Source organism: Sciurus vulgaris (genome assembly GCF_902686455.1).
Source record: "Sciurus vulgaris genome assembly, chromosome: 7".
NCBI lineage: Eukaryota > Metazoa > Chordata > Mammalia > Rodentia > Sciuridae > Sciurus > Sciurus vulgaris.
In genome coordinates, this window is record NC_136467.1 from 112,737,057 (window position 1) to 112,760,611 (window position 23,555).

The window sequence follows — 23,555 nt, forward strand, 5'->3', positions numbered from 1 at the left end:
TACTATGCCATTCTTGAAATATTATAAATATCACAAGTCTGGCATCATTAGTCATCAAGGAAATTATTCCACAACCACTAATGTGGATATAATCAAACAGATAATAACAAATGTTGACAAGGAAATGGAGAAACAGGAAACCTCAAATATTATTGGTGGGAATGTTAAATGGTACAGACGCTTGGAAAACAGTAGCATTATTTCTTTAAAAGTTAAACATAGGGATGGAGTTGCGGATCAATGGCAGAGTGCTTGCCGTGCACGTGTGAGGCACTGGGTTCGATTCTCAGCACCACATATAAAATAAGAAATAAGATCCATTAACAACTAAAAAAATACTAAAAAGAAAGCTAAACATAAGTGTATCATATGACCCAGAAATTCTACTCTTAGGTTTATACTCGAGAGAAATGAAAACATACATCTACACAAGAAAGTGTACAAAGTACATATAACCATTATTCATAGCAGCATCATTCATAATAGCCAAAAAGTATAAACAACCCAAATGTCCATCAACTGGTGAATGGGCCAACAAAATGTGCTATACCTGTTTTATACTTATTTATATTTGACAATAAAAAGGAATGGAATATGATATATGCTACAAAATGGATGAACCTTGAGAACATTATGCTAAATGAAAGAAGCTGGACACAAATGGCTGTTTTTATATGCTTCTCTTTACATAAGATGTCCATAATCATCCAATGTATAGAGACAGAAAATAGATTTTTTGGTTGTCTAGGGATAAGAATGGGGAGGCAAAATTAACTGGACATAAAGGATCTTATTGGAGTGATAAAACATTTTAAATCTGGATTCTGGTGATTGTTGTTCAATTGAGTAAACTCACTAAAATCACTGAATTAACAACCAAAGTAGGTGACTTTATATCAATTATACACCTAAGGTTCTTTTAAATCCTAAAAAAATATTATGTGAGTAAAATTCTCAGATATTTTAGTTGTGAATGTGGGATCTATATCTATTTTACACAATATTTATTTTGACAAATATATTCTATAACATCTATTAGAGAAGTTTCCTATACTACAGTTTTATAATTTTCTATCACTAGATCAAACCTACTTAGTGTAAATTCTATCTTAATTTTAAAGCAATTAATTAAGAAATATTTTCATAAAGCAAATTATCTGTATTAATATAGTATAATTAATTTACATTGAAAATTTTGAGGTTAAATAGTGCACTATGCATTTTAAATGTTTACTAGGACTAGAGGTGTAGCTCAATGATAGATCACTTGCCTAAGCATGTGTGAAGCCCTGGATTTATCCCCAGCACCAAAAATAAATAAATAGATAAATAAATAAATAAGATGTTTACTTTTATTGGTTATGATGTAAAGAACCACAGAAGTTGCCTCCTTTTTCAATGAATTTTTGTTATAGCTTTCTTTTCAAAATGTTTTCTCATATATTCTTAATTTACCTTCCCTTTAAGTCTGTGTTTTAGGAAGAATGCACTATTATTTTCATTTTACAGATGAAGAAATTCTCAGGCAACAAACATATCACTGTTTTCAAAACTAACTCTAACTTATAAGAGATACAGCATAAAAATAAAAGTTCCAAGTTATTGATTGACAATTAGAAAATACAACTGTTAGTGTAATGTAACTTACTATCATTCTGATTATCATTTACAAGGAAGATATTATTCTTGGAAACCACCATATTATTCACAGAAGTCAAAAGAATCTAAAGATTTCTTGGTCAATAGAGAATCAGACTGAGGGGGAATTTGCTACATGATTTGAATTTTAAAATGATATTAGGACTCTGATAGTCTGACCAATTTATTTTCTCACTTAACCTCCAGCATATTGGTATGTACCATATAATATATTCTACTGTGCTTTTTCTGTTTCATGACTGACTAATCTCTCTCCTTATTTCCATAATATCTTAATCATGTTATGATAAAGATTTTCTGACTTGGATCTATATATATAATATATATAATAGATTATTATAATAATCTATTAATTATTGATTATACAAATTACCTTTCAGAGATTAATCTCATCTGTATATAATTTGGGAATTTTTCATTGTTATCTGCATGTGCATGTTTAGTTTATAAATATAGATTCCTACATGCATCATATTTCTTTAAGCAAGGTACACCTGGTTAAAACAGTTTGATCACCCACATATATAATTGCTCATAAAATAAATCTTTAAGATCTTTTTAGACCATGAATGTGTTGAATTGTCCATTGTTTAGGACATTCAAAAGAACATTCCCCAGACTATGAAAGTAGTTCCAAATTAGGTTCCAAATATTTGAGCAATGGCAACATTGTTGGAACAATGAGAGTAGAAAATGACTTTATTATTGATATGAAATATGAAAATTATAGTCATGATCATGTGTTCAATTAAAAAGGAACTACTGAACTAAGCCTGACTAATTTCAAGTTTCATTAATATTCATTTACTATTTGTTCACTTATTTTGTCATCTGTTAGTACTTGCTGCAAGATAACCAGTAGCAAGGGCCAAAAGTTTAAGAAAAATTTATGGGAGAATAACTTAAAATTGAGAAAGTTTAATTCATAAACATTTCCCCCAAGAATTGAGACCGGATCATCATTATTTAGTTAGAATGAGATGACACCAGTGCTGGAGTATAATTTGAGAACTGCTATTAGAGGGTGAGTCATTGAATATTTTTGATGCAGTGAACAACAATTTCATTATTCTCTATTGTAAATGTAAAAATTGAGCAGAGAGGGAGGCAAGTTTTTTTTTTTTTTTTTTTTTTTTTTGCAGTATTTGCTTTGTAAAGCTTGGAAAAAAGGAATCTCTTTGTTCAGTTTTTAAAAATCTTGTATGACAACCATTTCAGGAAGAAACCAGTAGAATTTTAAATATCCTTAAGGATATTGTTTCAAGTAAATATATTTTCTTGTAACATGGAAAACAGTACTAAAAAACAACTAGGATGTGGTAGAATATAATATTTTGTGCTTTTTCAGTGCCCGACTTGGGTAAGTCACAAATTCTGTGGAAGCGCTAGTGCAAGTGGTTCTCAACAGTATATTTCAAAATTACCTAGAGGGCTTGTTAAGGCAGATCGCTGAGCTCCACATCCACAGTCTCTGATTCTGTGGGTGCTGGGCAGGGCCCAAATGTTCATTTCTAACAAGAAGCAGATGCAGCAACTTACTTTGAGAACCACTGCTCTCTACCTGGGTTAGCTGCAATTTAATGAGTCTCTGGTTCTCTCTCTCATTCCCCAGAGTGGTTCAACAAACTTTTATCACCTCATTTGGGATTGATCCTGTCATCCTTACTTTTTCAGTAAAATACAGATTCTCTCCTTTATTAGGAAAAATTGGTGTCATCAAGTACGAAGTGCTTCATCATTTTCTTTCTTCCAGTCTCTCTTTTCCATTTTAGGGCTCATCCTAAATCTTGGACTCTTCCAGGTCTAATTCCATCCTTGCTTCCTAGTGATTCTGTCATTTGCTCTCTTTTATCTCCAGTGTTCGAACCTTTTCTCCTCACCATCTTCTTCTCCAAAGCCTCCAAACAAGCTCAAATCTTTATCCTGAAAATCTTTTCCTTGTTCCTGAATATTTTCCGAGCCACTCTCTTTCTCTTCACAGGTCAGTTCTTGGAAATACTAAGGAACTTGATTTTTCTATTTCCTTATCTACTCTCCCCTCTTTGAAGTTACTATAGCCAAGATTTTATTTCTTTCTTTCTACTCAAGCTGTTTTGCCAAAGGTCAGCTTGAATTGGCCAAAACCAACTAATACTAATTCTGTTAGTGTTATTAATATATATCTTTGAAACTCTGTTCTCCTAGTCTTTGTGACACTATTCCCTTGTCAGTGTCCTTTGTAGACTCTTAGCCTCCCCTGCCTGTTGAATGTGAGTGTGTTTCAGATCCACTCTTTGACTCACTTCTATGGTCTATACACTCTCTTTTGGGCATTTCAAGGTCCACCTTGGCTTCAGTTATGCCTATGTTGATCCTCATGAGAATGTTTTCAGACGGAATCTAGCAACAGGACTGTTTCACATCTGAGTGACGTGTGTAGAATGATGTATGCTGTATGCTGCTGACTCCTAAGTCTAAATGTCCATCTACTCTCCCAAGCTACAGATGTTGTGCTAGCTTTTATCCCCACCACTCTGAATATTCCAGTTGGCTACTGGATATGGTCACCTTGGATTTTGTACAGTTGCCTTAAACACAACATGTCTGAAACTGCCACTTGTAACATTCCTTGTTTTGATGAATGGTACTACCATCTACTCAGTAAGTCAGGAAAATTTGGAACCATCCTTGAGCTCCCTCTATGGCTAACTTCTACCTTCATATTTTACCAGTAACCAAGTCCTATAAAATTCAACTTCTTTCGTCTTTCCTGTCATTGTCTCTTTCCTACTCTGTTGACTTAGTTCTAGTCCATATCATCTTTTTCCTGAACGGTTAGCTCCTTCCAATCTTTCATCCTTCTAAATTTTCTTGCATTTTACTACCAACTTTTACAGGCAAATTTAGCCATGCCATTGCATTTTTTAAAAATCCATCCCAGGCTCCTTATTTTTATTAGATATAGCCCCAATTCCTTAACAAAATACAGAATACTTTTGTTGATCTGATCCTTGCCAAATTTCTAGTTCCCCTTCTTATACTCTGTGAGCCCATCACCCTGGACAAAACTTGCAATTAGTTCCCTGTAAACACACTGTGACTTTGGGAATGCTGCCCTCTCTGCTTAAAATTAGCTGTGCCCATTCAGTTCAGCCGTGACACACTTCCCAAGATAGGAGTTTGAATTGTCTTCTTAATGGTAATGACAATAATAATGAAAACAACATTTATTAGGTGTTTACTATGTGTGAGGTTCATGTAATCCTCATAACAAAACTTTGAAATTCATGTCATTATTCTCTATTTACAGATTAAATAATTGAGACTTGGAGGGGTTGCCTTTCTTGATGTCTTTTCCTGCTCTAATCAACACACAGGGCCCTCAGATAACCTCCCCAACTGTGTCTTTGCTATGATCTGTACATAGAGAGGTGAAATAATTTGTACAACAGCTGATAGTTTTGAAGAAAATTATTTAAAATTTGTTAAAGAAAATACATTAATAAGAAGCCCCGCATGGTGGTGCATGCCTGTAATCCTAGTGACTCGGGAGGCTGAGGCAGGAGGATCTCACAAAAGCCAGCCTCAGCAACTTAGGTAGGCTCTAAGGAACTTGGCGAGACCCTGTTTCAAAATAAAAAATAAAAAGGGTTGGGGATGTGGTTCAGTGGTTGAGTACCCCTGGGTTCGATCTCCAGTATCAAATAAATTCTTTTAAATTAAAAAGTAGAAAATACATTAATATGATACTAGGTTGCCAATAAGCTATCAAAGACTGGAGTTGCTAGAATGTAAGAAACAAAAAAAGAGAGATAACTTAGTATTTGACATACATAAGAATATATGAATAGAGCAGTAAACATTGAGTAGGAAGAAGAAAGAAGTGTTTTGTAGAGAAACATTTACTTTTGTGTTTCTGTGATGCAAATTCCTTTATATCACCTCAAAACTTTAGTAAGTCTGATGTGCCCATACAGAATTTTGTGAAAATGCTTTTATGTTAAATCTAGGAACAGAGATACTTTCCACATTTGAGAGGATGTTTGTGGAATAAGAACATACGACAGTTTATCCATAAACCTAACTCATATAAGTAGAAGTTCAGAGCTAGAGGGGACTAGGAAAGCATTAACTCCCCAGGTACATAAAGAAGTCTTGGGTTGGGCATTCAGCTTGTGAATGACATGGAATGAATCAAGCCAATCTTAACCTAGAGCCCCTTAGTCAGGGAGATTTCCGTTGGCGTCTACATTACATAAGATCATAATGACTTTGCTCTTATTTGTTTATATGCTTTTGTTTCTACTAAGTTCAGCAGTAAGAAGTCTTTTTGAGGGCAGAGTTACTCAGTTACTCAGTTCTACATCCCCAGTGACTAACAAGGGCCAGCGTTCCTTAGTGGATCCTCAATGAATGATTGTTAAAAGAATAATTGTCACATTGATGTCAGGCATGGTGGTGTGCTCCTATAATCCCAGCTACTGAGGAGGCTGAGGTGGAAGGATCCTGGGTTCCTGGCTAGCCCTCTGAAACACAGTGAGACCCCATAACAAAAAAGAGAATAGTTGTAATACTGACATAAATTTATTGAACTAGGAAAAAACACTGATGCTTAAGATAAGATTTTGTATTTCATATTTCCATGCCTAATGCATTAAAAATATAAACAACAATAACTACAAATTACAGAACATTTTTGATTTGTCAGGAATCTTCCATTCAAATCCTAACAACTCTACTATGTAGGTATACTTATCCTTATTTTACAGTGGAGGACACTTATTTTCAGAGAGGTTGAATAACTTGTCCAGGTTACCATGGCTAGTAAGTGACACCAAAGACCATATTTTTGGACTATATCTGACTGAATGAGCTTGTTTTAAATATATTCTGGAATGAGAAAAATATAGCATAAGCTGTATCTAAAAGAACTAAAAGTAAAGTAACTTGGTTAAACTTGGTATAGTTCTCTGAACACAAACAACTGACCTAAGCACTACTTAGTCAAAATAGGTTTATTGCATCCAGCTTCAGAGTGTGAATTAGAAATAGCAGGTTGTATTAGCCACACTGTGGTTTACTTCACATGGCACCAATTAATTTTTGGCCCTGTTTCCACATGTACTAGAAAAGGAAGGCAGTTATTTGAATAATTCACTGAAATACATCCAGTTTTACATTTAAACACTTCAGTGAAAATACTCTGAGGAACTGGAAATTTCTGTATATTTATCTCAACTGCGTTCTCCAATTTGCTTTCAGGTATTGATAGGTCCCCAATATTTTCTTTAAAAAATCTTTTTTATTTTAAACAAAAGGATGGTTAGCCTTTCTCACATTTTCTTTTACTTTTTTTTTTTTTTTTTTTTTTTTAATTTGTTTTGGTACCAGGGATTGAACCAGAGGCACTCAAACACTGAGCCAAATCCCTAGCCACTTTTTATATTTTATTTAGAGACAGGGTCTCACTAAGTTACTGAAGCTGGCTTTGAACTAATGATCCTCCTGCCTCAGCCTCCTGAGCTTCTGAGATTACAGGCATGACTCACTGTGTCCGGATTTTTCTCATATTTTCTTACAAAAAAACTAAATACTCCTTGACGTGTATTAGGCAGGTCTAAATGAGCCTCTATTATACCAAAAGGATTAGAAATTAAGTAATTACGAAATGTTACAAATCTAAATGTTCCTTCATTTTCTTAACCTATCTGTGATGACAAAAACATTAGGAACCCCAGGTCCATTCTGTCAGCAAGTTATATAGGTTTTCAAAATATATACAGAATCCAAACTTTTCTCAAGGCCTTTACAACCCTAGCACAAGCTACCATCTTTTTTTCTTTTTTTTGGCCTGGGATACTGTAATAAGACCTGTCATTCTAAGCACTGTTTTTAATTCAGCAGTCAGAGTAAACATTTTAAAGCCTAAATCATATGATGTCAGCCCCTGCCAATAGCTTCCCAGCCACAGGCGTACAAGGCCTTCTACTCCACGACTTCCTAATACTCCTCTGGCCCCACATCTCACTATTTTCTTTCTGGGTCACTCTTTGTCAGCTAAAAGGGCCTCCTGGCAGTTCTTTCAATTTTCCAGAATTGTTCCCACCTCAGGGACTTGACATGGGTTGTTCTTGCTGTCTGGAACAACTTGCTGTTCTTCAGTTATTTGTATGTATCTCCTTTACCTTCCTAAGCCATTATTCAAATACCACTTTCTCAGTGAGACCTATCGCGCATGCCCAATTTAAAAATTACTACTCCCCCAATTTATTCGTGTTTCATCTCATTCCATATCACTTCTGTTTTTACAATTTTTTGCTCCTCATGAGGCTCAACACTTTCTAACATCTTATATAATGCAGGTATTTATTTTATTGTCTAATTCCTCCTACTGGAATAGGAGTTCGATAATGGCCTGGATTTTTGTCTCTTGTTCACTGCTATATCTGTAGCTTCTAAAATATGTCAGGCACATGGTAAACCCACAGTAAATATTGGTTGAAATTTTAAAGTTGTTTGTTTCCAGCACAAGAATCTTAGATATTGGATTCCATGGGAATGGGAACAATTAAGTTCCCATGAGCCTACAGAGTTCAAGGGCTCTTTGCAACCCTGATATTCTGATTCCCTTCCCATTCTTACTCTTAAAAACACAAATTGTTTTCTCAGAAGCCAAATGGTAATCTTAAAATATACTGGAGTGTTGAAACTACAAGAAGTTAATGATGATAATAGTCCCATAGGTACTTTAGTTCTACCTTTTTTTCCCCCAGTGCAATGGATTGAATCCAGGGCTTTGTGCATGCTAGGCAAGTGCATTGCAATTCTTTTTTTCTTTTAATTTTTAATATTTGTTTTAATTACTTATACATAACAGTAGAATACACTTTGATATATCATATATAATGGAGTATAATTTCTCACTTCCGGTTATACATGATGTAGAATACCACTGGTTGGGGTGTATAGTTATATATATATACATGGGTGGGGTAATAAAGTCTGATTCATTCTACTATCCTTCCTGCCCCCATACCCCCTCCCCTAAAGTAACTCTATTCTTCCCTAGCCCACCCCACCCTTGTGAATTAGCATACGCATATCAGAGAAAACTTTGGACTTCTGTTTTTTTGGGATTGGCTTACTTCACTTAGCATATTTTCCAGTTCCATCCATTTATGGGCAAATACCATAATTTCATTTTTCTTAAAGGCTGAGTAATAGTCTATCATATATATATTCCATCATATATATATATACACACATATATATATCTCACATTTTTTAAATCTATTCATCTGTTGAATGGTACCTAGTTGGTTCCATAGTTTAGCTATTGTGAATTGAGCTGCTATAAACATTGATGTGGCTGCACCACTGTAATAAGTCCTTTGGGCATAAACTGAGAAGTGGGATAGCATTGCAATTCTTTTTTTTTTTTTTTTCAACTTTTGATTTTTTTAATTAAAAATCATAAATTTACATAGGGCAATGTTGTTTGATTCTTTTTTTAAATTTATTTTTATTGTAAACAAATGGGATACAGCATTGCAATTCTTAACATTTCTTTTCTCAACATTGCGTTGCTCTTCCTGCCTTGAAATAAAAGAATATAATTGGAAGGTATGGGAAGTCAATTTGATTGCACATGAATAATTTTGTGATCCCAACCCCCTCTACTAGGTCAATAGATTTGATATATTTTTTCATGTTCATTTTTATTTTGAAATGAATAATATCAGTTGAAAATCCAAGTCAGCCTAAAGCAAAAATTCTGCATATTCACGTAATTTTTGATAGTATAAATGCTATCATTATTCTGTACTACTTTAGGATCCATCTTTGGTCATTCCTATATAAAGGGGCACAGAATTTCAGGGTCTCAAGGTTTAAGTTCATTTAATTCAATCACCTCATTCTACAGATATGAAAACAGAGGCCTATAGACCTGCCCAAGTACCACACAGCTGAAGCCTTTTTTTTTTTTTTTTTTGTCAGAACGACTTGCTCTACAAATAAAACAAGATTCCTTTGAGATTGTAATTGAAAAATAGTTGTCAATGTCAGAAAATTAGATGAATATAGCAACAAATGCTATTTGCAATTCTAAATAATATGCAATTCTACCAGTTTATTTTCATCACATCTTCAACATTACAAAACTAAAGCAAATATAGCAAAGGATAAAATAACTGATAAATAGAAATAAGGTTTCCACAGGCATCCTAACAAATGCGCCATGAATCATAAGAGAGTAAGAATTTGCAGGTCACTTGAAGTGAACCATCCCCATGAAGAAATCACTTTATTATAGAGGTGTTTGCATATTAGCCACAGCTTGTGCCATTCTTTAGAGAATGAGAGCTGCTTTTGTTACCTAATCCAACAATTTTTGTGAAGCCAAAGAACATTTTTATTTAGATCTGTGCACTTTTCTCTCTGTACAGGTGAATCTGTATGATGGTTATCATTCCAGAGAAATGGAATATCTACACTAACAATGCATCATATTCCTTCAGTGACTTTGTCCAAGGTGCAGGGAAATTAAAAAAAATATTTTTAGTTGCATATGGACACAACACCTTTACTGTATTTATTTTATGTGGTGTTCAGGATAGAACCCAGTACCTCACACATGTGAGGCAAACATGTGCTCTACCACTGAGTCACAACCCCAGTCCAGTACAGGGGTGGTGTGATGAGTTAATCCACTTAGTCTCCTGATGTGCTTCCCACACATACTCTGCAGATCATTTATTTTTCTGAGAGGTGGTAGTCATCAAAGCCTTAACTTAAGCTTTGATGAGTTTCATTGTTTGAGCTTGATTATAATTGTGATAATCTAGTAGTGCCAATAGTTTATGACATTTGATACTTGTCTAATGGAAAGTATTTTTGTACCATTGTGGACAACAATGTCTCAAACTATAAGCAAAATTGTGGCTAAATCAAACTCTGAAAAACAGATTTTTCAGATTACAGGAGATAGAGGCATTAAGGTAACTCAAGTGACTTTAAAGCCAAAAACTCTACCAACGGTAAAATTCAAAATGTTCTAAGAGTGAATTTTTAAGCTCACTGTATCAATGCTCAGTTTTCTTTCTTCATGTTTTGCTTTCATTAACTCCGGCTGTGTGTGATCATATGGGGGTTAAAAATAAGTAGCCTAACATTTGAGACATTTCTAAAGCTCACAGGAAGCCATGAGAAAGTCTGTGACAGAGGGAGAATCTCTGTAAATCAGTCACTTCACCTTTCAGTGGTACAGAGTGGGAAATGGCCAGTAGGGAAGGACTTTCCCTATCTCACTGTGGAACTCAGATATGGGTAGCAGTGCATGTCATCCTTTGTCCCCCACACCCCCCCCCCCGTAACTGTGTCACCTGTATGTTTGTGAAATATCAGCCTGTGACTCTAGCTTTAGATGTTTCACAGGTAATACAGGTCTGTATAGGCCCGTACACCTGATGAAAACTTCAAAGGCAGATGCTAGAATGATCCCTGCAAATATTTTGGGAAAGTAAGAATACCCTGCAAGGTGCAATGACTTATCCAGTGTCACACACATAGCTGAAAGGAGGGGATGGGTCTGAACCCATCTCTGTCTTCCACACCTGGGAAGCTTGCTCTACTTAGGCCTTTACTGAAAACTGATGTGTTGGTATACTATATCCACTTGCTCATGTGTCACAGAGAGAGGGAGCAGCCAATCTTCTAGATGGCTCATATTTTGTGAGGAAGTGCTTCAGGTAAGGGGACTCCAAGGAAGTGACCTCACTTCCTTGGCAATGGAACAGACAAAATTTGCATCCACAGTCCAGACACAGACCCAATCTGTTCACTTGTATGGAGACAGCAAGTCCCGAGCCATTAGTTCTTGCTGTCCACTGATGGGTGGATGCTCAGACCTCAGGAAAGCCCTTAGTAGGGGCCTTTCCCAAGTGTGGAGGTGCGGGGTCCGTGCACGGTCCCCCATTGCCTCTGGCAATTTTTTTCAAGGAACCCAGGAATATGACAGAGCAGCCTACGGCAGGTGAGCTTAGGCTAGCCCACCACTGATTCCCCCTTGAATATCCCCAGACCCTCACAACCGTGCGTGTGTGTGTTTGTGTTTCCCTGAGAATAAGGAGAAATATTCTTTTGATTTCACTTGATTGTACGGCAGAGAGTCATTTTGCAGTTTGCTACTATTTCCATGTTGAAATGTTCCTTTTGGTCCCCCATACTAGGGAAAACATAACAAAGTTCCGCCAGTGGATTTGTCCAGCCTTGGGGAAACATTTAAGGCATTCATTCTGGAGGACATCACTAATGGTCTGGTGCCTTCCCTGTGAGGAAGAACTCTGCCTTTGTACATGAATTTTTGTACACCTACCAAAATTTAACTATTACCCACAAGTTGATGGAGCTGACAGCTGGAGGACCCAGATCCCAGTAAGTCTGAGCCCTACGATGAGGACACCTGGAATGGCTGACAAAGTGTGAGGAAGACTTGGATTGGCCCCATGAGGAACTTGCATTTGGTTTCAAGCCAGACAAGCCTGGTGGACCCTAGTCTGAGAAGGCATTTGTTGTGGAGAGATGAGCTGGTTTATTCTCAAGAGCAGGGTTCTGCATGAATTGGGAAAGGCCCAGGGAAAGGCAGTGATAATGGGATCTCTTCTTCTGCAGCTCCAGTGCCACCTCAAGTCACAACCCTGTCCTTTCCCCTTCAGCCTCCAGGCCTCCAATCTTGCCTGTGAAGACAACCCTGCTCAAAGGCTAGTCACACATTCTCTTGATTTTTGCAACTTTCATAGTTAAAAACATTCAGAGCTTTGATCCTTCTGAAATCCATGTTCACTGATGGTGTTTTCAGGGCAGGCCAGCTACTGAATAAGCTTTCCCTCATGCCCATGAATGCACTGTGGGCCTGTCCTGGGAATGAGGCCACTGTCCCCATCTGTGGTCACTAGAAGGGTTAGTCTCTCCAAGATCAGTCCTTCCTCATTAGCATTCTTTTTCAGAAATGGACTGGCTACTCTCAGAAGTTTTTCCCTTCTATAGGTTATTGCTTCCAAGCTCAACTTTAAGAAAAACATCAGCCACTGGTACTCAGACTAGACTGCAGTATGTTCACACATTGATTTGGAAACCAATTTTATAAGGTTAAGTTTTTCCACTAGGAAACTGGCATGTTTCTTTATATGTTAGTGTTTTGGTTATTTCTTCCAAATAGATTTTATGATTCTCATGTAGGTTCTATATCTTTCTTGCAAATCTATTAGTAAGTTTTTGACAATTTTGTTGGAAATGAGATATTTTTCGTACTTTAAAAAAGAGAGAAAGTTATTGATTCTTGCGTATTTGCCTTCTTTATGAAACTGAAAACTCTTTTCTTATAATAAGCAGTTGCCTAGTTTCCGATTTATAAAATAATAACACCTATAAACAACGGGCCAGTGGCCTTCTGCTCCATCACTGTGCCCAGCAAAGCAACATGAAGGGAAAGGGCACAGTGAGCTTGCCTTCCCCCGCCAGGATGGGAGCAGCAGGCCACACATGCAGTGTGTATCTGCCCTGAGTTTTGGCAAATGGGCTTTAAGATTTTTAACAGTTTCCTTCAATTCCAATTTGACTGTTTTTGTTTTGGAAGAATAAATATCAGGATGTAAAGAGTCAAAAAAAAAAATTCAGTAGCCTCAGTATAAGATATGCATTTTAGTCGGATAAGAGAAGTCAAATCTGATTTCCATATGCTGCTGATCTCCCATGCACCAGTTACTACGTACAACAATATTAATTGAACATAATTTACTTGATGATCTGTTTGGAGTTATAATTCTTTCAATATAAATTTTCTTTTGACTATTTTATTGGCAATGTACTAAACATCCTTTCAACTATTGTATATAAACCAGTCTTTTTTTTAAAGACGTTATGACAATTCTGTTACTTTCCTTTGTACTACACACTTCACCTAGCATGAATTGGTTCCGGATTTATATATTTTTCTGAGCTTTCGCAACATGTAAATATTTATTTATTTTTCCTAAGTTTAAGTATTTGGCAAATATCAAAGTGCTTGAGCAAATGAAGGGAACCAAATGCAAAATGTGGACAATTCAACTACAATTCCTATAGGAAATAACCAAATAAATTGCTATTTTAAACACCCTAAGCAAATAGGAGAAAGGGATTATTTCAGAATATATGTATTCAGAGGCAAGAAAGGAAATGAAGCAGTAATGCTTGCAAAGATCTGGTAAAGGTTAACAGTTGAATTTCTATTAAATATTTCATAATATTTGACACGGTAGGAATGGATGTGAGCATGGATAATGTTTTCTTTCCTAAGTAGTTGAAAATGTTAAAAATGTAAGAATTAAATGTTTCGAAGAGTGAAAACAACTGAAATCATTGTCTTATGATTGTACTACTTAAAAACTTACATCTCTAACGATAAATTGGGAGAGGAGAATGTTAAAGAGTTGGGCCTTCCAAGAAACTGAGGCAATAAGACTTCTTCTACAAACCCTGATTCTTGCTACCAAGACGTACCATGTGGGGGTCAGCACAGCAGCCCCATTTCATAAAACTATTCTCTTAACCTCATGTTCACAATATTCACACCTGTCCCCTAACTAAGAGGATACAGACAGCTTAATACTAGTGATGGCAGATTTTAACAGGTTCAAAATCCTCAGGAAAAATAAACATGGCTCATTCATACAAAGACCCGGTCTTTAAAACGCCCAACATAGTAAAATGGGATGGGGATAAATAATTGCAGATCATGTCTCAGCCACTCGAATGGTGGCCTCAGGAGGTGGTGTTTCAGGTCCACACTCCGCATTGTGGAATCTTTTGGAACTGTTTCCTTTTACCATTCTAAAAGTATAATTCAGATAGGCTCCCCGATCCCCCAATCCTGAAGGGAGCAATGTATTGGCCCCTTTGGGTTCTAGAGTGGAAAACAAACTTTATGTAGGTCACCGAATCCCTCAGAAACACTGGCCCTCCCTGGCCCACACATAAGGGATTCAAGCTCCGACGGCGCACACCTTTTGCTTCCCAGCTCAGTTCCAAACCAGGAGTTCGGATCACAGGCCCGCAGTGTGGCTCGGCGCTGCCCACGTGGGGCCCTCAGGCCGCGCACGGCGCCCCGCCCCCCGGAGCGTGGCGGAAGTAGCTTGATCTGGAAGGAGGCCGCCCGCCACCTGGCCCAGTGCGCATGCGCCCGCGCCGCCAGGAGTGGGGGCGTCAGTACCGCTACCAACGCAGTCTCGCCCACCTCCCGCCCCGCAGAGTCGCTCACGCCATCTTGCCACCCCCCCACCCCGTTCCCGCCACACAGCCGAGTCACCTTTTCCCTTTCTACATTCTCTGTCCCCCACTCCGCCCCTTTCCAATCGTATCCCGGGCCTCAGCAACAGAAACCGCGCCATCTCTACCCCTACATTCTCCACGCGGGACGCGCAGCCGTGCCTACAAGTGTCCTTAAAGCAGAGGTTGTAGGGGGTGTGGGGGACGGTGGGGAGCGGGGGAGAGGTCAGGGGACGGGAGGGGCGCCGCACTTGGAACCTAGCGTCTCGGGCTCCCTCGCCGACCACGCCCCGGGCCCGGCCGTCGGCGAGCAATTGGCGTGTCTGCCCGAGGGCTGCCAAGCGGGCGGCTGTGCCCGGCGCCCGGCCCAGCGCGGCGCCTGGGTTCCCCGCTGTTGTGGGGTTGACTCCTGACTCCTCCCCGTTGGCCGGTGGGCGTGGGGCTGGCGGAGCGGGGCCGGCGAGCCCGAGCGGTGCTGGGCTCTGTACTGGGAGGCGCCTTGCGCGGGTCCTCTGGGGAGTGCTGGGGGAGCGGGTCTCTGAAGGAAGTGGTTGCGTTATGGCCCAAGTGGAGGGAGAGCGTTACTCCCAAGTGTAGCGTCCACACAGGAAAATATCTACTCTTCTAAGTGGGTGAGCCCACATCTGTGACCACCCGGGAAATTATTTAGCTTGTCTTTGCCTCAATGTACATAGGGGTCTGTAAAATGGGGATTGTAATAGTCTAGTTTAAAATTGTGAGGCTTCTAGAACAGTGCAGGGCACTGCCTAATATGGCAGCTGTGATTTTTTGATCTCCGTGTCTTAAGAATGAATGTGATTCTTATTTCCTCAAATAAGTATCAGGACACTTGTTCAGACAAATGAGTGAAGTTGTGAGGATAGTATACCTAACATATCCTGGACACAGTGCTGTTATTGTACACGTGAATAAATTAGCATATCTCCATGAGGGTAATAGAAACTTTATGTCGTTCTAAAGAAGCGAGTGTATATTCATCTGGGAGAAGACCTGGGATCTTAGTGTTTGTGAAGAGCAGACCTCTGCAAAGATGTACTTGAAGAAGGAACTGGTGGAATTTCTGGAATGTTCCGAAGAGGTTGAATTTGACCCACTGTGAGGAACAATTATTTGATAAAACTCTGCAAAAACAGAATGCATTTCATTGTACTATTGCAAGTTTCTTGTCTTGGGATATTCAAGCAAAGTGTGATTAGTCTAGAGGTACACTGTGCAAGAGAACTTTCTGCCTGAATGGAAATATTATGTAATGTTGTTTAATCTTTGCGATCCCACCAGGCATAAGTTGACACTGGAGCCCTTACTTGAAGTGTGGAAAGTGCCACTGAGGAACTTAATTTTTAATTTTTTTTTAATAACTTAATTCCACTTGAAATAGCAATATATGGCTAGTGGCTACTGCTTGAGATAGTGAAGGTGTAAAATTTTGTCAACCCTTCCAGTTTTTGTTTTGGTTGAGTTTTAAATTAGAAAAGCCAGGTCTTGGGACATTTATTGTCTTAAGGATCATCAGAAGTATATTAAAATAATGCCTTTAATTCAAATATTGTAGTTAAATCATGGGTCTGTTAGTACTTATTTGTCCTTGACAATTAAAGCAAAGTATTCTTTTGACTCTTAGCTTGCAAAACTACTGCCTGGTTTAGTTGGAGAGGCCTAACAATGCTAACTAGACTTTTCTCTTTTTTTTGGTCTTTTTAGACTTTTGTATAATAAAGCAGTTTGATAGGTTATAGTAGTTTGATAATAGAAAAAGTTCCATTATCATTCGTGCATTGGTACAAACATTTTTTATTTTTTTTGTTGGCGCTGGAATTTGAACCCAGGGCTTCCAGATGCTAAGCATGCACTCTACCACTGAAAATAAAAGAATCAAAAAACAAAAAAACAAAACTTTATAGATAGCAACCTTAACTCTGGCCTGATACCTATACAATGGTGCCCTTGGTCTCAAGACTAAGAAAGTTGGTAGATCTGAAAACAGTAACTTAAAGCTCATGAATTAAGTCATGTGCAGAGACTAGTTCATAACATTCTTATCAAAATGGGTTCTTATGTAGGGTGTTCCTATTCCTTAATTTTTCTACGACAGTCACGTTTTTAAAAAGTTTGTTCAGGTATAATTATTAATAGAACCTTTTCCATTACCAAAAATGTCTCAATTGGGACTGTATAATAATAGTCACCATACTTTCAGGCTTGTTGAAATCCATAATTAATAATTTTAGAGAAATTAACCATATTGCCATCTCAGGAATATACTTGCTTCAAAACAGTGTCAGTTACTGCTTTTGTGCTTAAATAATAGATGAGATATTTTGAATAAGGCCAGCAAGTCACTTGTCCATTTAAGGCACTGGTAATTTTAAGATTTTGCTTTGGATAGAAATCTTAAGTAGTTTGATTTTTGATTCTTGGGGTGATCTTTTGTTGTAGGGGACTACTAAGAAAGTTCCTCTCAGTCAAAACAGAAGATTGTTGAAATAACATCTGTTTTATTTTATGGTGAAGTTGAATAGTGAAATCAGAAATCTGCTTGCTGTGCGTTAGAATGTTAAAGACTTTGCTTAGAGTTGTTTACATAAATACTAAGAAATAATTCAACCAATGCATTATTGTATTAATTAAATTTGTACTGTAGAGGATATCAAGTATTTTATTGAGAGTCAGGCACACTTGGTTTAAATCCTCATTCTGCTACTTAATGATGTGATTTGGGGCAAGTTATTTAATCTTTCTGAGAGGCCTCAGTTTCCTTATTTATAAAATGAAGATAGTAGCACCCACTTTTTGATTCTTAAGAGTTAAATGAGGTAACTGACCCATGTGACATATTAGATGTAATTTCATAAATATTAGCAATTATAGCCTTAAGTTTGATCTTGAAGAGATTAAAATTCTGAGATGCACTCTGGAGTGAGGGAAAGAACATAAAATGAATTAAAAAAAAATTAGCTGTTGTCCTTTCTGCCATATTCTCTTTGCCATTTTAGTTAAGGTATTTCACTTTTCTGAGTCTCAATTTCCTCTTCAGTAAAATTAAATTAGTACTTTTTTCCATTTCACCTCCTCAAAAGATTGTTGGTGAGCATCCAATAAGACTTATATTTTGCCGAGCACTGTGATGCCAGTAATCCCAGTGACTCAGGAACCTGAGGCAGGAAGATCCCAAGTTCAAAGCCAGCCTCAGCAACTTAGGGAGGCCCTAAGCAATTTAGTGAGACCCTGTCTCTGAATAAAATATAAAAAGAGCTGGGGATGTGGCACAGTAGTTAAGTGCCTCTGGGTTCAAGCCCTGATACCAAAAAAAAAAAAAAAAGACTTTTGTAAATTGTTGTCTTATTTTACATTTTTCTGTTTATTTCATCTTGTCTACCTAGTACCTCTCATAAAGCCTTACTAAATCTGCATAAATTGTATATTTTGTGTAACAGCATAAATAGTATATAAAATGGCACCATTACTGCAAACATTTTTTTTTTTTTTTAAACATTACTGTTGGATCTCTGTAGTGGTGCTTTTTTTTAAAAAAAAATTTTAGTTGTCGGTGGACATGATACCTTTTATTTTATTTATTTTTATGTGGTGCTGAGGATTGAACCCAGTGCCTCACACATGCAAGGCAAATGCTCCACCACTGAGCTACAACCCCAGCCCTGTAGTGGTGCTTTATTGAGTTGGTTACAGTATATTCTCTACACTAAGCAACTCCGCTAATACTGCTAAGAGAGAACCACTTTTTTTCTTGGGCACTTGATGTGTTCCATAGTTTGCTGAAAATTCTGTCTCTGTATTGATTTATCTAGACATGTAATTTTTATCTAATGATACCAATTCTTTCTTTCTGGAATGAAAGTTGTTTTTGCAGGTGTTTTGTCAGGTGTCGTTGCCCCTGATAATACTTGGCTGATAGTTACTGAATGTTAAATAAAGATAATGAACATGGATAATCATGTTATTTGGCATATGGTATGTGATCATTATTGAAAAAATGCTGTATTCATTGAATTCATAAGACAGTAAATTGAAATAAGTTGTGTGATTTGCATAAGCTTAAGTATAAGCAAATGTAAATTATTTAAAATATCTTGTGCTTTTGCTATTTAAATGCTATAGCTGTTTTCTGACTGAATCTTATATATTCATATATCTTAGTCTTTAAAAGACTTTTCCTAATCTTAAATTATTTGAGAATATACAACATACTTTATGACAGTTCTTTGTGAAATGTTTTCACAGAGGCTGTACTTTTTGCTTGGATTCATCATCCTCATTGTTCACATGAACTGAGTACTTTATATGTACCATGCCTTGCCTTAAGTGCTTTGTGCACATTATTTTATGTTACCTATGAGAGGTAAATGTTTTAAATAGCCTTTTTAGAGATGAGGGAACTGAGGTAGAGAGGTGACTTGATTTGCCCAAGGTCAAATGGTAACAGAGCCTGTGTTTGAACTCTATAGCTCAGCTCTTTACTGCTCTACTGCAGTTCTTTTAGGCAGATATTTCACAACAGAGTTTACCATGACAAATTGTGGAGGTTTTGTGAATTATGATAAACTTTTTATTTTTGTGTTTCTTGTTGTATAATAGAAAGAATTCTGGACTACAAGCCAGGGACCTTAGTTTTAGTCCTGGCTTGTATTGCTAAATAGTGGTGTGTCCTTGTTCAGGAAACTCCAGTCAGAATGGCAGTTATAAAAAATACAAGTAACAATAAATGTTGATGAGGATGTAGGAGAAAAATACTCTCAAACATTGTTGGTGGGACTGTAAATTGTTGCAACCACTATGGAAAGCAGTATGGAAATTCATTAGAAGACTTGGAATGGAAGTACTGTTTGACCCAGTTATCCCACTCCTTGGTCTATACCCAAAGGACTTAAAAATAGCATACTATAGTGATGCAGCCACATCCGTGTTTATAGCAGCTCAACTCACAATAGCCAAACTATGAAAACAACCTGGGTGTCCTTCAACAGATGAATGGTTAAAGAAACTGTGGTATGTATACACAATGAAATATTACTCAGCCATAAAGAAGAAATTATGGCATTTGCTCTTAAATGGATGGAACTAGAGACTATCATGCTAAGTGAAATAAGCTAATCCCTCCCAAACCAAGGGCTGGATGTGCTCTCTGATTTGTGCATGCTAACCCCAAACAGGGAGGTTGGGGAGGGGAATAATAGAAATAGATTAGACTGAACAGGGGGTAATGGAAGGAGGGGAGGAAGGAGGGGAATAGGAAGGACAACAGAATTGACTGGTCATAACTTTCCTAACCTTTATTTATATACACAAGGGTAACTCCACATTATGTACAGCCATAAGAGTGGGAACCTAATAGAATAAGTTATACTTTATGTATGTATGTTCTGCCAAAGTACATTCTACTATCATGTGTAACTAAAAAAGAGAGGGGAAAAAATGCCTCTGTATTGCAGTTTTCTCACCTGAAAAATGAGGAATTTGGGTGAAATTAGTGATTTTCAAACTAGTCTGAAACTTGTTCATATGTCTTTAGTCCAGTTCCCACCAGTTAGCATAGTTATATTTTTGTCTGTTAAATTTATTTTCTGCCTAGGATTTTCTTTTAAACAGAATTTCTGAACTTTACATTTAAAATCACCAGTTTCTAAGATAATTTAATAACACTGTAAGTCCCTGACTGCTGTGCACAACACCTTTAGTAATTCCAGATTATTTTAGTGTAAGGAAAAAGAAAATAAGATAGGCAACTTTTAAAAAGAAAAAAAACACCTAGGTACTAAAATGAGAGAGATTGGTGAATTTTTATTAAAATACTGTCTACATGGATGGAATATTTCAGGTTATCAGTTATTTGTGATCAGAGCCTAATTTTATTGTTGAGCTATTGGAGATGGAACTCACGGCCTCTGTGTATGTTAGGCAGTTGCTCTACCACTGAGCTACATCCCCAACCCACAAAGACTGATATTTAAGTTAGATTTGTGACCTTTGGGTGGTATCTTTGTTTTTAGTTTCCTCAGTGTTAGAGAGAAAATACCTTGTAGGTGATTGTGAAAAAAATGTGAGCTAATATATATAAATGACCTTTTATATAACTCCAAATTCTTCTATTTTTTACATACCTACGCTAAAACTTCCTTTCTCTTTTTAGTCACATAAATTATGTTTTTAACTACATCAGATTTTTTGAATTGTTTAATATTCAAATAAGAGAATCTTGATGTTTAAGAAGCCTTTTTTTTAAAACATATTTGTGAAATATACTTAACCTCTTACTATTAGGAGGATGATTGATTCCCAAATTTCCTACACATTTGAAAAGTTAACCTATAAAGTCACTCAATTTGTAAAAACAACAGTGTTTTATATATATCTTTTTTTTTTTTTGGTGTGCTGGGGATCGAACCCGGGGCCTTGTGCTTGCAAGGCAAGCACTCTACCAACTGAGTTATCTCCCCAGCCCCCAAAACAACAGTGTTTTAGTATTGTAAAAATGTGTCATTTGTCAAGGTTTGTATGAGGTATATCTTAGGATGATATGGTTGGCACATTTGCAGTGCACTTTAGGATAACTTTTGCAAAGAATAAATTTTTAAACTCAGATTTTCTCTAAGAGTACTGGATATGAAAGCATATGAAATAGAAACAGGTTATTATGAGACTAAAGAAGAGTCTGATAAAACTTGTGTGTCTCTGAGCAGTCTGTCACAGGTCTACTGTGTCAGTCAAAGTTAAAAAATATTGCTTATGTAGCTAGGATTTGTAAATACTCTTGTTTCTTCTAGAGAGAAAGGGGAGGCTTTCAATAGTTTACAAATGTTTGATACTATTTTCAATTAAATTTCTTTTTTGAGTCCCCATTATGTGTCCAGTCTTTTCTTCATGACATCTCTGTGAGACAAAGTATTTCTGACAGATGGTGAAACTGAGTTTGAGAGATTAGTTGATCCTTATACAAGGTTTTTTATTGATTAATCCTTCTTAGCAAAAGCTCTGTCACCATGACTTCAATTTTCTGTATCATAACATCTCTTGCAAAGCTTTTTTTTTTATAATTTAAGATAGATCTTTAAGATAAATTGAATACATAGAAAGCATGATACCTTTAAAAACTGTAGAAATTAAAATGCATATTAAAATCAGGTTAATTAAATTATCATCAAAAATGATGATCATAGAGTATGCATCTATATGCGGGTCCAATATAGACAGTAACTTTTCATATTCAGAAGCCAGGAACATAAAACAAACACTAAAAACAAATTTGGAAATTTAAGTTATAAAAACAACTGATCTGGATCATTTTAAAGTAGGAACAATTTTTGTTTACTAATATTAAACCATTAATCTTGCAAAGCTTTGCAGGATTTCATATCTATTTGAATGTTGAGTAGTTACCTCAGAGTTAACATGCCTGAACTGAACTCCTGATTTTTTCTCTTTCCAATTTTTGGTAAATGGCACCACCATTTAATTACTTGTTAGGGTCCCAAGCCTCAGAATCATCCATGATTGCTCTTCTCTTATTTCCCATGTCTAATCCATTACCAGGTTAGCTCTGCTTTCCAAGTTATGTATTCTAGAAATCTGATCATGTATTAACCATCTCCATTTGTTAATTAAAGTCCCTATCATCTCTTGTCTGTACAAGTTTAGTAACTTCCTGACTTTTCTCCTTGATTATACCTTTGCTTTTTATAGAATATTCTCACAGCAGCTGGACTTATCTTTTTAAAATCTAAAACATTTCAAGTAACTTTAATTTTCACAATTCTCCAATAGCTTCACATTACACTCAAGTATAATCCAACCTCTTGTGGCCTACAAGAATTTCCAAAATGTAACCTTTTTGTAATTCTCAGATCTTATTTTCAACTGCATATCCCCTTTGCTTACTTCACTTTACTCATTGACCCCAATATCTTGGTAGTTTGCTGTTCTTTTTGCCTGGAGTTTCTTGAGCATTGCCTCATTGGCTTCATTTAGATCTTATATTAAATTTCACCTCCTAGTTGAAATCAACTTGTTTAATTTATTTTTATAGCATTTGCCACTTCCTCAAATTGTGTTTGTTTATATGCTTGTTCACTGCATTAGAATGTTTTTCTCTTTGTTTTAGTCCCTGCTATATCTTTAGCTCGTGGAATAGTTTTAGGTCTATAGTAGGTGCCCAGTAAGTAGTTATGAATTATAATCCAAAGCACAGATGATGTTGGCTTTAAAGAAAGGGTGCATGTGCTTTTATTCTAAGAGGAGAAGGGGAGGGAGGAGGATATAGTGCCTTGGGTAAGGAGAGGGCGGGGAGTTACTAAATGAGGCTTTTTATGACTCTGAATTAGGAGATGCCATCTTCTGTCAGTAGAAGAGGGATTCAGTATGGGGTGAAAATTTAATATTAAACTAAAATAATATTAAACCAATATGATTAGTAAACTGAAATAGTTAAATATTAGAGAAAGGAGAGTTCATTATATTTGTGTATCTGAGAAAACTTCTTAGAGATATTGAGCTTATGTCAGTCTCTTCTAAACCACCAGGATTTCTATAGGTAGAGAGGTGTTATTTCAGAAGATGTCATGAGCAGAACAACTATAAGG

The 23,555-nt window shown here is 36.7% G+C and overlaps 2 protein-coding genes across 12 annotated transcripts in view; one reads left to right on the forward strand and one right to left on the reverse strand.

Annotated features, from left to right (window-relative positions):
• Window positions 1-23,555, reverse strand: part of RUNX2 (RUNX family transcription factor 2) — a 211,216-nt gene that overhangs the window by 145,604 nt on the left and 42,057 nt on the right. The gene's annotated exons all lie outside the window — the stretch shown is intronic.
• SUPT3H (SPT3 homolog, SAGA and STAGA complex component) overlaps window positions 14,900-23,555 on the forward strand; it is a 499,594-nt gene continuing 490,938 nt past the window's right edge. For 7 of the 8 annotated variants that reach the window (XM_079147704.1, XM_079147700.1, XM_079147703.1 and 4 more), the window contains exon 1: window positions 14,900-15,128. The gene's annotated coding sequence lies outside the window, so the exon portion shown is untranslated. Of the gene's footprint in view, window positions 15,129-15,334; window positions 15,576-23,555 lie in introns of those variants that run through there. The other variant, XM_079147698.1, reaches the window with a different exon arrangement.